The following is a 14,765-nucleotide window of genomic DNA, read 5'->3' as shown; positions in this document are numbered from 1 at the left end:
CCATGGCCACCACGGAGGTGGGAAAAGGGCTGAGACAACTCACTGCTACCCAGAAGGGACCCTCAGTCATTTTCTTTCCCATTTCGTTGGTTAAAGCAGGGCTTATGGACACGCCTAACTTCAGGCACACAGACTCACCCTGTATCCAGGAGGAGGGAGTATGATGGTGACCACAGCCGCTGACTCCTATCAGCTCAACCTCCTCAGTCTGTCTCTCCACACCATCCCATTGCTTCTGCCTCAGTTCAGGGCATCATCAGGTCTTGCTTGGACTGATCCCGTAGCTGCACATCTATTCTCTACCCTTCTAACCACCTTGCAGGCCACCAAGTTGTCTTCTAAAGCACAAATCTGGTCATGTCATGCCCCTGCTCTAAGCCACCTGTGGGGTGAGGTCCAGCATCAGCCTTGCTGCTTCTTTCCCACCCACATGCCTTGTGTTCCCGACACATCAAATCACTCCACATTTCCTGATAACCTGTGTTCTCTCTGGCCTGTGTCTCACACTTGTCATTCCTTCTACTTGGAATCCTTCCATACCTTTACACAGACTCCTTATTTGAGAGAACACAGATACCACCTCTTTGAGAAAGCCTTCCTGGTTATCGTCCTCCATGCTCGGAGTGAGTTGTTGGTTATCTCACAACATCTGGGACTTCCACTGTAGAATTTACATTCATCTGCATTAAAATTAGTTACTAGTTGGTATTCCATGATAAATCATGAAATAACTTACTATTAACAGCAATAACAACAAAAATAACAAATGCCATTGTCTCTTGAGTGGCTCCTATCCACCAAGTTCAGTGATTTCAATATATTTTATTTCATCTTTAGAACAACCCTGCAAAATGGGTGTTATTATTCTTCACCTCTACCCTCCAGTTTTTAACTAATAAGTAAATGCAACTCAACAAGGTGAATTGACTTGCCCAAAGGTGCAGAGCTATAAGAACTGAGATTGGACCCTGGTCTGTCTGACTCCCTAGTCCTTGTTGTTTTCTCTCTGCCATGTGTCCTCACTGCCCAGGATCATGTCCAGCACACACTAGGTGCTCCATAAATGTTTACTGAGCAAATACATAAAGGCACAGATCATAAATAAAGGAGCAAAAATGTTGATTCCACTGCTATGAATTTAACACAAGGAAATCATTTAAACAAAGAGAAAAGCTAACAGGCTTGATTAACAGTGGCCGATCAAACACATGTTTATCTTCACCTCTTCTTGAGTCCCCACTAAAATGATAATAAGGGGAAAAAGGGCACAAATTCTCAAGAACATAGAGAATAGGATAGGAGAGGGGAGCAGATGAGTGGAAAGCAGATGGACAAGTAGAAACTAACTTAGAGGAGCAGAGACAGCTGAAACCCCAGCCTACAGAGTGAGAACTCTGCAAGAGTCAGGCTGATTTGAAGGCTCAGGAGCGAGGCATCCCTGAGGATGGGGTGTGAAAGATGTCTGAAACCACGAGGACTGGTGGAGAGTCCCCCATTCTCTTCCCATCCCACACAACCAGGTGACTGCCCTGCCTCCGCCCTGGCAGGAGACTGGCACATAGAGAGTGGGAGTGAAGCGCCAGGCCACAGAGTCTGTGCGTGGAAAGTCCCAGCCATGACCAGGTTCCCCAAGGAGATGGAAGGACTCGCCTCTGGGGAAACTAGCCTGCCCAAGGGAAAAGTCCCAAAGACTGCTATTTGGGGGTCCTGTAACAGAGCGGCTGGAAGACACAGATTGACAGGCCCGGCCTGTGTAGACAGATAGCTGGGCATCAACTCTCCTGCCATAGGAGCAGACCACCAAGAGTTGCTGGACATGTAAGGAAAGCCTTGAACATGAAAGGCAAAGGTATAAAGCAAGCAGATGAAAGGAAGGGGAGGAAACACAATGGAGGGAACCAAAGTAAACTGGAGAAAACCTGTCATGAGCATACTCAGAGGGAAGAGAAGATGTACATCCTTGTGGCAAGAAGAATTGCATCGTTCAGAGAACAGGAAGAGCTTTTGGAGCACAAATGGAGAAGATTAATAAAGAGATTAGAAGATTAAATGAAGATCTCTTCCAGCAGGTAGAATAAGAAGTCCTTATAACTTAATATTAATAACAGTAACAACAAAAATAACAAAGAAAAGTGGAAGAGATATTAGAGGATCAGTCCAAGAAATCCAATATCCAAATTGTCGTAGTTCCAGAAAGAGGCTAGAGCAAGTGAAGGGGAAGAAATATCAAAGAAGTATCCCAATAGCTATCCCATAAGTATAGGACCTGAAAACTCCAGATTGAAAGAACTTCTGAAATCCTAGCCCAGAGAATGAAAAAGACCTAATCAAGGCTCTTGTGAAATTTTGGAACACTGGCACTAAAGCAAGATCCCAAAAATTTGCGGAGAGTAAGGAAATAGAGCACACACAAGGACCAGGCATCAGAATGACACCAGATCTCAATGGCAGACCAGAAGCTGAAGGACAGTAGAGCAAGGACTTCAAAATCCTGAGGTAAAACGGTTTTTACTTGGACTTATATACCAGACAAACTAAACTACTGTGAGGGTAAAATAAAGACATTTTCAGATATGGAGAGTTGGTCTCAAAAAGTTTTTTTTCCAATTTACTTTTTCTCAAGAAGCTAGTGGAAGCCAACTTCCACCAAAAGAAGGAAGTTAGCCAAGGAGTGTGACCATGGGGTCCACAACACAGGAGAGAGGCAAAGGGGCCTCGCAGGATGGGAGGGAGGGGAGCCCTTCCAGAGGGAGCAGGCACAGAGGGCTCCTTGAGCAGTGTCTCCAGGATCAAGCAAAACAGGTGATTGTCTGATGTCTTTGACTGTCCAGTGACTTACAGGTCCTTTAGAGTTTGGAAATAAGTTGGTGATTGGTGCAAAGAAAACTAAGCTAATGAGGAAAAGATAAAAGTGGTAACCTGAGGGAAAATGAAGAGTCCTACAAGAAAAATACGATATGTGACTTAGTTGTGACTGATATTTACATAGTTATAATATAAATGCTGAATATTAATTCAAACATGTTGCTATAACAATATTGAAAAGAATGGGTGGGGTGGTGGAGAAAATGCATGTTTTGGGGTGGTATAAGAGAGTAGGGACAACCAACAGAGTTGAAATACTTGTCTTTCAGAAGCAGGAATTGGGAGTGGAGAAGGGTAAGGAGGCATCTTGTTGGACTTTTTTACTGTGTTGAAAAAAATGAAAAAAATTCTAGAAAGGCAAAAACGAGACGTGGAAAGATATTCTACCAGCGTTGTTTATTGTAGTAATAAACCTTGGGAACAAAAGGATCCCCAATGGAGGCAGCAGCAGTATAATGCAGGAGAAAAAACGTGGGTATCAGGTCAGAGATGTGGAGTTCAAATGCAAGGTCGACTGCCGGCTGGATCTTTAGACACTGTTTCCTGGTGTGTAAAGAGAGGTCCTGATAACACATGTTGCTGTGAGGGGTAAATTACATTATGTAATGTGTCCATAGAAGGTGCCAGATAAATGTTTGCTCTCTAAACTATAGCTAATAAACAGGTTAGAATTTTGTGCAGTCATCCAGAACTTAGTATTATAACTATATGTAAAAACAGGGAATAAGTGAAAAAAGCAGAGGACAAAATTATATATCTACATATTGATGTACCAATATTATAACTGTATCAATACTCTATATTCAAGTAGATACAGGTAAAAAGGAAACAAGTGAAAATCGTTTCATAAGGGTTGTGAGGATATAGTTGATTTTTATTTTGTTTTTTTGATGATTTTTAAACTTTTGATTTCTTCTAGCTGTTTTAGATAGATATGAAATAAAACTGAGGACTCTGAATATACATTTCATCCTTCATAGTTTTGAAAGTCGTTTGTAGTTCATTGCTAATAATAGGTATAAGCAGTGACACCAGCCGTTGTCTTTTGAATCTGTCCTTCATGTGTAAAGAGAGATGTGCTTTGCTTTAGCAGAACTTTCTAGAATATGCTTATCTGTATGATTTTGTGATGCTCTCTTGTCCTGTGGACAAGTATGAAGGTTTGTTGCCTAAGTTGCTGTGAGTTTTCACAAGGGTAGAGTCGTTGACTATTTGAGGAAATATTTATCTGTTCCATGTCATAGCAAAGAGCTGCCATTTCAACAGGGCTAAACCACAGCCTTCAACAGTGGCTTCTTTCAGCCTTTTGGAACTGCGTGCCTCTTATTGAAAGCTCCAGGGCAGCTGCATCATTTCCTTCCTTTTACATTTCTGCTCAAGAAGCAGTGTCTGCATTTGCCAGTAGTTCTCTCATCAACCAGCAGAGTCTATGACCTTGTTCTGTCCTTCAGTGTTGCCCTTGTAGGCTCTGAGGTTTATCAGAGTAAATTTATTATAGTTACACATATCATAAACATCCTCAACTCCTGGATAGCTTATATTTATATTTATTTTTAAAACAAAGGTTACATTCCCATGAAAAGATTCCCCCAGACATCATCAACCAATGTTTCCCTTCAACCAATGTTTCCAGTTTCTTGACTATTTTTCCAGACATATTTTATGCAAAAACAATTACACACACACACACACACACACACACACACACACACACACGCTTCTTTTCCTTTTATTGCACAAATGGTAGTATTCTGTATACTCTTCTGCATTTTGCTTTTCTTCATGAAATACCACAGAGGGATTCTCCCATATGAATGTAGGAAGAGCTTCCTCCACATATGTCTTGACTTCTTAGTATTCCACAATGGACCATCATTTGTTTAATTAGTCTGCTAGAGGGAGGTTTCATTTATCTCCAACCTTTTGCTTTCACAATGCTGCAACAGATAATTTTACATTTACATCATGATGCACACGTGTCTGTGTAGGATAAACTCCTGGAAGTAGAATTGCTGGGTCAAAGAGGATGCGCGTGGAAAATTGTGTTAGCTAATGCCCTCAGGGCTATCCCCACAAGCACCGGGAGTATGAAAGTGCTGTTTCTCCCAAACCTTGCTAACAGAAGGGGTTCTCCTACATTTTTATATCTGCCAATCTGATAAGCAAAAAGTATTTTCTCACTGTGGTTTTAATTTGTATTTCTTTTATCAAAAAGGCTGTGCATCTTTTTTATATTTAAGAACTGTTTTTATTTCCTTTTCTATTAACCTCCTATTGGTAGCCCCTGCCCGATTTTCTGATGGTCATTGGTCTTTCAGAATCACCTGAAAGAGCTCTTTAAGTACTAGGGAGATTAGCCCTTTGTGGTAGGAGTTGCAAATATTTGTTCTCGGTTTGTCATTTGTCTTGTGACTTTGCTCATGGTGGTATTTGCCATGCAGAATTTTTTTTAAACGTTTGCATAGTCAAATCGTTGGATCATTTCTTTTGGCTTCTGGGATTCCTGTTTTCCTCTGAGAGGTCTTCTTCATTGTACAATTATTTTAAAAAATACCAAACTTTCTTTTGGCACATATATGCTTTCATTTTTTACTTTGAAATGTTTAATCTCTCTGGAATTTGTCCTGGTGTGAAGTGTGGCTCCAACTTCATTTTTTTCTAGATGGCTACCCTTTGCCCAACGCCACTTATTGAACAAGTCATCTTTACCCCATTTATTGAAACACCACCTTTTTCTCCTGCTAAGTTTCCTGGATGCATTTAGACGTATTTCCAGTCTGTTCCATTCTGGTGATAATCCTGAATATATACCATAAGCAGATTTGTAGCTTTTTAATATGTTTTACTCTGGGCAGTGGGGTTGGTTCCACTACCCCCTCACTACTATTCTTTTTCATAATATCCTTGACTATTACAGCTCGTTCGTTTTTCCATATGAACTTTAGAATGCTTGTTTAATTCCAGATATAAAAATCCTGTTATTTTTACTGTGTCTCTGTGACATTTATAGATAATTTAGGGAGAACTGGCATATTTGCGAGGCTGAGTTCTCCAACGCAAGCTCATTTGTTCCAGTCTCCTGAGCCCTAAAGAGCTTTATACACTTTCCTTCTTATCCCCTTCTCGTGACTGTGAACTCCCTGGGAACAAGAACAGAGCCAGGTTTTGAGTGTGGGGCAGTAGTAAGGATATATATAATTACTGACAATAGAAGCATGTTTTTAATTAACTATTTTAAGAACCATCTTTTTTCTAATGTCATTGTTTGCCATTTTGTGAATTATTTTCTGCATATCAAAGAAAGGCAAGATATGTGCCCATGTTGAATGCTAACATTTTAATTCTTACAGTAATCTCTTGATTAAAGTGTTCTTAAAAGGGGCATTCCATGTAGATAATCCAGGAACCTCACATGTAGCTATTCCAGTTCCTCCCACACTAGGAATAGTAGCAGATACGATGTGATATTTCAGCTCTTATCTTCCTGCCTAGCCCTGGAATAGATTTTTGAGGTGATCTTGGCCTGAGACGTGGCCAAAAAGGGTTGGGCAAAGAGCAGACCACTGACATTTCTCTGCGTGTCCTCCAGACAGAAGAGGGCTGAGCGGGGAGACAGGGACAAAACGAAGGTGTTCTGTGTGCTGTGCATCACCATGCGCCCTGTCTGGTCAGCAGAGGCAGTTTTTTCAAATCCATGATTTAGCGATAAGAAAGGTAAGGTGGGGGAACAGTTTAGCATCTTGAGTGCCAGACTCCAGGAGCTGTGATGTAGTCCCCTAGTTAGGTAACTAATATTTGACTGGGTCTTTGCAGGACTAGTTCTTTAATGTATGGTATTTTTTGGTGGAACCCTGGAGCCTCGTAATAAACTACGAGCCCACTTAGAGCATAGTGTCCAAACCAGGTTGAGATATACATGAGGAGAGAGGACTGTGCTTCCTCCCTTCTGTATACAGAGGACTGTGACCAGAGCTAGATGTGCAGGAAGATTGGGACTTCCCTGGTGGCCCAGTGGTTAAGACTGCACGCTTCCACTGCAAGGGGCGCGGGTTCGATCCCTGGTCAGGGAACTAAGATCCCGCATGCTGCATGGTGTGGCCAAAAAACAAACAAACAAAAAAATATGCAGGAAGTTAATGGGATCAGAGACCTTTAACATGTGAATGCAGTTCTGAGGGGTTTTAACTGGTTTTCTTTGAACTTTAAAATTGAGTTTATTTTTCCTCAGAGCAAAAAATGTGTGGTTTCTTTTTAAGTGGTTTTATTGTCACTCATGTGCTTGTTCTTGCTAACATTCGCGTTTCATGGCTTTCACAAGGTACACAATGGGTCGTAGATGGGCCAGTGTCCTGTATTTATTTAGAAACCAGTCTCAGGAACAGAAGCTGATTTCTCTCATTTACTTAGGCCACTTTTGGTCATTTCAGGCAGAAGCAACCCATTCTGCACTGGAATTTTCCTGTGCATCATCCTGCAGTTCAGGAATAGAGCATCTAACAACAGCAGTTTTGAAAATGTAATGTGTGACAGCTGTGAAGAACTGTTTACCCCATCCCCCCAGTGGGGAAAATGCTGTTCAGTGTTCAAAGCGTATTTCTTTCTTTCTTTCCTTCTTTTTTTTTTTTTTTGATGTGGACCATTTTTAAAGTCTTTATTGGATTTGTTACAGTATTGCTTCTGTTTTATGTTTTGGTATTTTGGCTGCGAGGCATGTGGGATCTTAGCTCCCTAACCAGGGATGGAACCCGTACCCTCTGCATTGGAAGGCGAGTCCTTAACCACTGGACCGCCAGGGAAGTCCCCCAAATCATATTTCTGATGAGCCTATTGTTGGGGAAGCTGAATATGCCACTTGACATTTTGAGATAAAAGGCCCAAGGTGTTTGTTTCCAAAGCTAAAATGATGGAGTCCTTTCCCAGCCTCAGCCTTGCCTCCCCAGCAGGACTGGTGTCATGTGGTGCAGGGTCTCCTCCACCTCTGGGCCTCCTGCAAAGAAGGGGCTTCCAGGGGCCTGTGTCCTAGTGGAGAAGAGTGAGGCCCAGTGTTGTAGGCACACAAAAGACCATCTGGCTTCAGGCCAGCCAGGCTGGACAGGGGAAGAGAGACCACGAAGGGAACCAAAGGGATCTGTGGTAGGAGCAGCAAGAGTCCTGGGTTCAAGGTCTATGAAGGGGAGGCTCTGGCAGTTCAGGATCCAGGATAAGTATCTACAAACTGTTCCCCTAAGTCTAAAGAGTTCTGCCCCTTCCCTGCTTCCTCACCTCCTCTGTGGGGACACAGGCTTGTCCACACACACACACACACACACACACACACACACACACACACGGAGGCGGAAGTCAATTTTCTGACTTCCGGAGCTGCCCCAAAGCTCTGTTCCCAGTATTCCCCCCACCCCAACCCCCTGCCCTCACTGATCCTTGTCCTGATTAATTTATTCTCACTCATTAAAGTAGGTAAAAATGCTTCCCCAAACCAGACATCTCTTGCCTTTCCAGAAGTACCTCTAGCCTCTTTATCATCACTCTTCTGGGTCTCATTATCTTTGGGGAGCATTCAGTATGAGTTAACATTCTGGCCCCATCTTGAAATAATCAATGTGAATATCCAAATTAATTACCCTCCAGATGGATCTCCTGCAGAAAAAAACTTCACTAATCTAAAGAAGATGGTTACAGTTGTGAAAAACATGTAAAATCAAAGAAATGTTTTTTTGTTTAATGTACATGAAGAACACCAAAGAGAAGTTCCAACAAATTCAGTTATCAATTTGGAAAAACATGATTTAATATAACATTCTGCCAGTTGATCAGACAGAAAAGAGCAGGCACAAAATGTTTAATTGTTGTTCTAACTTGTAGTTGAGGGAGTTGATGGGTCTCGAGTGTGGCGTGGTAAGAAAAGCTCTGGACAGACATCAGAGATCTGTCCTCTAATCCTGACTTTGTGATATCAAGCAAGTCAAGACTCTACTTTTCTCATCTGTAAAGTGGGGGGGGGGGGGCGATATCGTCGCTCAGAGGTATTGTGACCAGCCCAGTCCTTGACTCAGAGGTTGGTTGCTCAGAAACTTGCCCCCTCTGAGAACCTTAGACTGCCATCTTAGTCAGCTCAGGCTGCTATACAAAATACAGTAGACTGGGATGCTTAAACAACAGATACTTATTTTTCAAAGTTCCAGAGGCTGGAAAGTCTAAGATCAAGGTGCTAGCAGGTTTGTTTCCGGGTGAGGGCCTTCTTCCTGGCTTTGCAGATGGCCACCTTCTCACTGTATCCTTGCATGGTGGAGGGAGAGAGAGAGAAAGAGAGAGCTCTGGTCTCTCATCGTCCTCTTATAAGGGCACCAGTCCCATCACGGGGGCTCCACCCTCATGACTTCTTCTAAGCCTGATTATGTCCCAAAGATCCCACCTCGAAATATCATCACATGCGGGGTAGGGGGTAGGGCTTCAGTATGTGGATGTTGGGGGGACACAAACATTCAGTCCTTAACACTCCCCATCATGTACTGAGTTAAACTGGTGCTTCTCAGCCTCGTGATTGTCTCCCCATACCATCCTCCCATCCTGCCTTTCTGCCCCCATTGCCCACTCCTTCTCACTGTGACAGTAGTTGTCTGTGTTTCCCTCATGCACTTCCACCCCCAGGTTGTGAACCCTACAAGGTCAGGCGCTGTGTCTTGCTAATCTCTGAATTTTATTGACTCAACATGTAAGAGCCAAAAGAAAACATAGGCAGAGGCCAGCTCAGTTCCGATAATGTCTCTGGTTTGGTCCCAGATGCCAGCCACGTGTTCCTAGAGGCATTCCTCATCCGTGTGCTCACTCTCCAAACAAATCTCTTGGTCTGAGTAAATCTCTTCTCAGTGGACAAATATTTTTCCTGAAATGGAAAATTTGTTTTACTTTACCTGAGGCTGTGCTTTGAGCAGAGTGGAGGGCCTGCTGAGAAGGGCATTCTCTGGGGAAGCTGAGGAAACATCCTGAGCCCTTGTCTCCTAAAGAGTCCCAGCACCTGCTCTGACCCCTGGCCGGCATCTTGGCTCAAACCCAGGGAAAGACATTATCAGCCACTTGAAATTGAGGTTCTCAGGAGAGAAACGGGAGCAGCTGTGAGGCAGCGCTCTGTGGGGCCGACGCAAAGGGAGCTTTTCCCTTGGGAGGGCTTCCCAGGATGACGTGACCCCTCTGCTTTCTGCCCCATCACTGAAGTGTCCCTTGGGCTTGGGCTTTGCTGAAGGAGAGGGAAGCCGAGGGCAGACCCGTGTCTGTGGAGCGAACCTCTGTGTTGGGAACAAAGTCAGGGCCATGGGCTGGTTGGGCTTCCAGTCAAGTGCTGAGTTCCCAGACACTGACATTCGAAAGTCACCAACCCTTGAGAAGGTGGCCGCTCATTTTGCCGGATGACCTATTAAACCTCAAGAGTGAGTTCTAGGTGAATCCCGGAGGTAGCTGTGGATGTCTGGGGGAATCCTGCAGACAGATGGCTCTGCACTGAGTGTTCCTTCTTCTGCCCAGTGCCTGGAATTTAGTTGGGGATAAATTAAATTACTACTTTTTTTTTTTTTTTTTTTTTGCGATATGCGGGCCTCTCAATGCTGTGGCCTCTCCCGTTGCGGAACACAGGGTCTGGACGCGCAGACTCAGCGGCCATGGCTCAAGGGCCCAGCCGCTCTGCGGCATGTGGGATCCTCCCAGACCGGGGCACGAACCCGTGTCCCCTGCATCGGCAGGTGGACTCTCAACCACTGCACCACCAGGGAAGCCCACTACTTTTTTTAACATTACAATGTTTAATTATTATCCTGATATTCTTTCTAGTCTTCAGTGGAGTTGTATCATATGTGACTTAACTTGTATAGATCCAAGTCTTTACACCAAGAAAGATACACACGCACACACACACACACACACTTCCTTTGTGCTGGCCCCTCAACCGGCCTCTCCACTCAGACAATTGCAGGCCCCATGGTGTGTGAGCTGGGAGCCTCACATCCCTGCTGGTAGTGCCAGGGCCTGTGCGCCTCTCCTGCGACAGGGAGCATCGTGCTGCATCTTCTCATTTAAAGATTTGAGTTTGTTTTTTTTTAAATTTATTTATTTTACTTTATTTTTGGCTGCGTTGGGTCTTCATTGCTGTGCGCGGGCTTTCTCTAGTTGCGGCGAGCAGGGGCCACTCTTCGTTGCGGTGCGCAGCCTTCTCATTGCGGTGGCTTCTCTTGTTGCGGAGCACGAGCTCTAGGTGCACGGGCTTCAGTAGTTGCAGCACACAGGCTTAGTAGTTGTGGCACGCAGGCCCTAGAGCACATGGGCTTCAGTAGTTGTGGCACATGGGCTCAGTAGTTGTGGCTCTCGGGCTCTAGAGCGCAGGCTCAGTAGTTGTGGTGCACAGGCTTAGTTGCCCCGTGGCATGTGGGATCTTCCTGGACCAGGGATTGAACCCTTGTCCCCAGCATTGGCAGGCGGATTCTTAACCACTGTGCCACCGGGGAAGTCAAAGATTTGGGGGTTTTATATTTCACAACACAACCCTAACCTCAGGCCACCAGTGCCATCTGTGTTAATGCAGTCCCAGCCATCTGCCTGGCACTGGACAAGAGCTACCTGGGCTCCGCTTACAGACAGTGTGTTCCTTCCTTCCTGAAGGGTATTCTGGGGGGTGATTTGACTGTAGTTGATAGCTTGACCTTTTAACTTGAGGATCAGGCTACGGGTGAAACGTGACACCACTACACTAACAGAATGACCCTGAGGAGGAGAGAGCAAGGTTAAAACAGGAGAAGGGGTCACTCCCGAATGACCCCTTTGTCGTGACTGTTGGGCTTGCTGGAGGCCCAGGTCGTGGTCTGAGTGTTTGTCCTTTCTCCTTTGTGTTGCCAGCTTCCAACTCAACAAGCAGATTTGTATCAGGAGTGGCCTCCTAGGGCTCCCCGTGTTGCTGAGAAGCCCCTGGTCGGCCATAGCCTTAAAAACAGACAACTCTGGAATACACGTATGCTAATTTGATGTATTTTTAAAGCTAGAGGCTGGCCGTTGACTATTTAAGATACCTTAAGCCTCATTTACACTGGTTCTAGATAACTAATATTTTTAAAGGATGACTAACAGAGTCATAGGAGTCTCCGGAATGAAAGCATCTATTTTCCTCATCACGCCTATTTTATCATCCAAACAAGCCCTGGACGCAGTGGTCAAGGCCTCAGTTGAAGTCCTAACTCTGCCCTTGATTAGCAGAGTGACAAGTGACCATGGCCAAGCCTTTCACTCTCTGGGCCGCAGGGTCCCCATGGTTGACAACAGCTGCCCATTTCACAAACTTGTTATCACAGGCAAATGAAAGCAACAAGGTCCTGCTGTATAGCACAGGGAACTGTCTTCAATACCCTATAATAAGCCATAATGGAAACAAATCTGAAACAGAGTATGTATATATGTATATAACTGAATCACTTTGCTGTACACCAGAAACTAACACAACATTGTAAATCAACTATACTTTAATTTAAATTTTTAATTAATTTAAAAAGTAAAAATAAATGTTTTAAAAAGCAAATGAAATCCTATACAGAAAGGACTTTGAAAAATTGTGAAGTGCTATAAGTAAATAAAATGTTCTGTGTTCAAAGAAGGAGGTAAATAAATAATGGTGATGGAGCCATGACTAGTACCTCAGATGCTCCTGACTTCCTTTGGTAAAGGGCTTGGGGAACATCCTTAATGTGCCCAAAGTCATGAAGGGAGAGGCCCTAGGTTTCAGTCCAGATGATATTCCTTTGCTCTAGTAAGGTTCCAGCGACCTTTGTCTTCAATGTATCTCAACTCATTCTTGCAGATAATTAGAGCATGGTAACCCTTCCCTCCTGTTTCCTTTTCCTCTGTGAAATCATGAGCCCTATTACTTCCTTGTGAAGGAGGAGAAGCAAGACATCTCAGATGACTCCCACGGATCTCCACAGCCCCTGAGTGGACCCTGCATTTGGGATCTTCTCTTCCACATGGTTCCTTTTCAGTTCATATCATCTCCTTTGTTGGTCCCGAGTCATTTGTCAGGATTGGGCTGGGAAGGAGGACCTCTAGTTGAATTCTAACCACCTGCACTCCCATTGGGAGAAGGCTCAGGAGAGGTTGAACCCAAGGACATTTTAAATACAAGTATCTTCATTAGAGTTGTGCTAACATTAAAGAGTTTTAGACTATTTTCAGGAACAAATCCTACTGAGCCAATTTGATTCCGTGTTGATTTTTTTAATATAATACAGTTAAATTTTATCTTCATCAGGTTTATTTTCCATTTAACTTTTGCTACAAAGCTTAGAATCAGTTTTTGTTCGTATTGTATGTTACTGACCGTAGAAAGTTCTCTTATGGCTCTCCTTTTCATCAAGATCAATTCTCTAGGTTAAACTTTGCAAGTCTAAATGCTTTTATGAAAACTGGATTCTTCTGTCAAAATTTAGGCAATACTAGATTATACCACATGCTGTTTTAACTGTTACCAATTTTATTCTGATTCGATTCTTTCTACCCGTAGTAGCCGTTGTGAAGTGAACAGGAGGCTAATAGTATACATTTATTTTATTTTATTTATTTACTTTTAAAAATTTATTTATTTATTTATAGCTGCCTTGGGTCTTCGTTGCTGCGCGTGGGCTTTCTCTAGTTGAGGCGAGCAGGGGCTACTATTCATTGCGGTGCACGAGCTTCTCATTGCAGTGGCTTCTCTTGTTGCGGAGCTTGGGCTCTAGGCGCGCGGGCTTTGGTAGTTGTGGCACACAGGCTCAGTAGTGGCGGACGAGTTTAGCTGCTCCTCAGCATGTGGGATCTTCCCGGACCAGGGCTCGAACCCGTGTCCCCTGCATTGGCAGGTGGATTCTTAACCACTGTGCCACCAGGGAAGTCCAGTATACATTTATTTATCAACTGGTTCATCTTTTAAATTGTGATCAGTATCACAGACAGAGATAGAAGTAGAGATAGAGTGGAAGAAAATAGCCTAGAGTCAAAATGGTAGGGCTGTTCAATGTCATTAATTATTAGGAAAATGCAAATCAAACCACAAGAGATGCCGCTTCATACCCACTAGGATGACAGTAATAATTTTTCTAATGGAAAATAACAGGTGTTGGCAAGGATGTGGAGAAATTGGAACCCTTGTACGTTGTTGGTGGGAATGTAGAATGTTTCAGCTGCTATGGAAAACTGTTTGGAGGTTCCTCAAAAAGTTCAGCATGGAATTACCAGATGACCCAGAAACACTACTCCTTGGTATATACCCAAAAGAATTAGAAACAGGTATTCAATCAAAAACTGGTACACAAGCGTTCATATCAGCACTCTTCATAATAGCCACAAGGTGGAAGCAATCCAAGTGTCCATCAACAAATGAATGAGTAAACAAAATGTGGTATATCCATGAAATGAAATAAAAAGGAATGAAGTACTGACACAGGCTACAACATGAATTAACCTCGAAAACGTAATGTAGGTGAAAAATCACAAGAGAAAAAGTCACACGTTGTATGATTCCATTTACGTGAAATATCCCGAATATGTAAATTCATAGAGACAGAAAGCAGATGAATGGTTGCCCAGGGCTGGGGGAAGGGGAGAATGGGGAGTGATTGCTTAACGCATATAGGGTTTCCTTGTGGAGTGATGAAATGTTCTGAAAGTAGGTAAAGGTGATGATTGCACAATGTTGTTAATGTACTAAATGCCACTGAATTGTATACTTTAAGATGGTTAATTCCATGTTATGTGAATTTTAACTCAAAAAGATAGCGGGGGCAAAATGATGGGCTGCATAAAATGTACTATTTTACTCTAAGACCAGTAAAGATCATTGACCAGGAGTCATAAAAACTCTACTTTGCTAGATGTCTCCTTTAAAGAAAATAACA

General features: G+C 43.4%; 1 protein-coding gene across 4 annotated transcripts in view; it reads left to right on the top strand.

Annotated features, from left to right (window-relative positions):
• ABHD2 (abhydrolase domain containing 2) overlaps positions 1–14,765 on the top strand; it is a 110,058-nt gene that overhangs the window by 40,167 nt on the left and 55,126 nt on the right. The window contains exon 1 of one of the 4 annotated variants that reach the window (XM_029236905.1): positions 912–2,496. The exons of 2 other annotated variants lie outside the window; for them this stretch is intronic. The gene's annotated coding sequence lies outside the window, so the exon portion shown is untranslated. Of the gene's footprint in view, positions 1–911; positions 2,497–5,728; positions 6,580–14,765 lie in introns of those variants that run through there. One more of the 4 variants, XM_029236906.1, reaches the window with a different exon arrangement.

This window comes from Monodon monoceros, unplaced genomic scaffold, assembly GCF_005190385.1.
Source record: "Monodon monoceros isolate NGI ecotype Baffin Bay Population unplaced genomic scaffold, NGI_Narwhal_1 Super_Scaffold_21, whole genome shotgun sequence".
In the NCBI taxonomy this organism is placed as follows: Eukaryota; Metazoa; Chordata; class Mammalia; order Artiodactyla; family Monodontidae; genus Monodon; species Monodon monoceros.
Note: the sequence above shows the minus strand (reverse complement) of the source record. Positions and strands in the feature narration are given on the sequence as shown.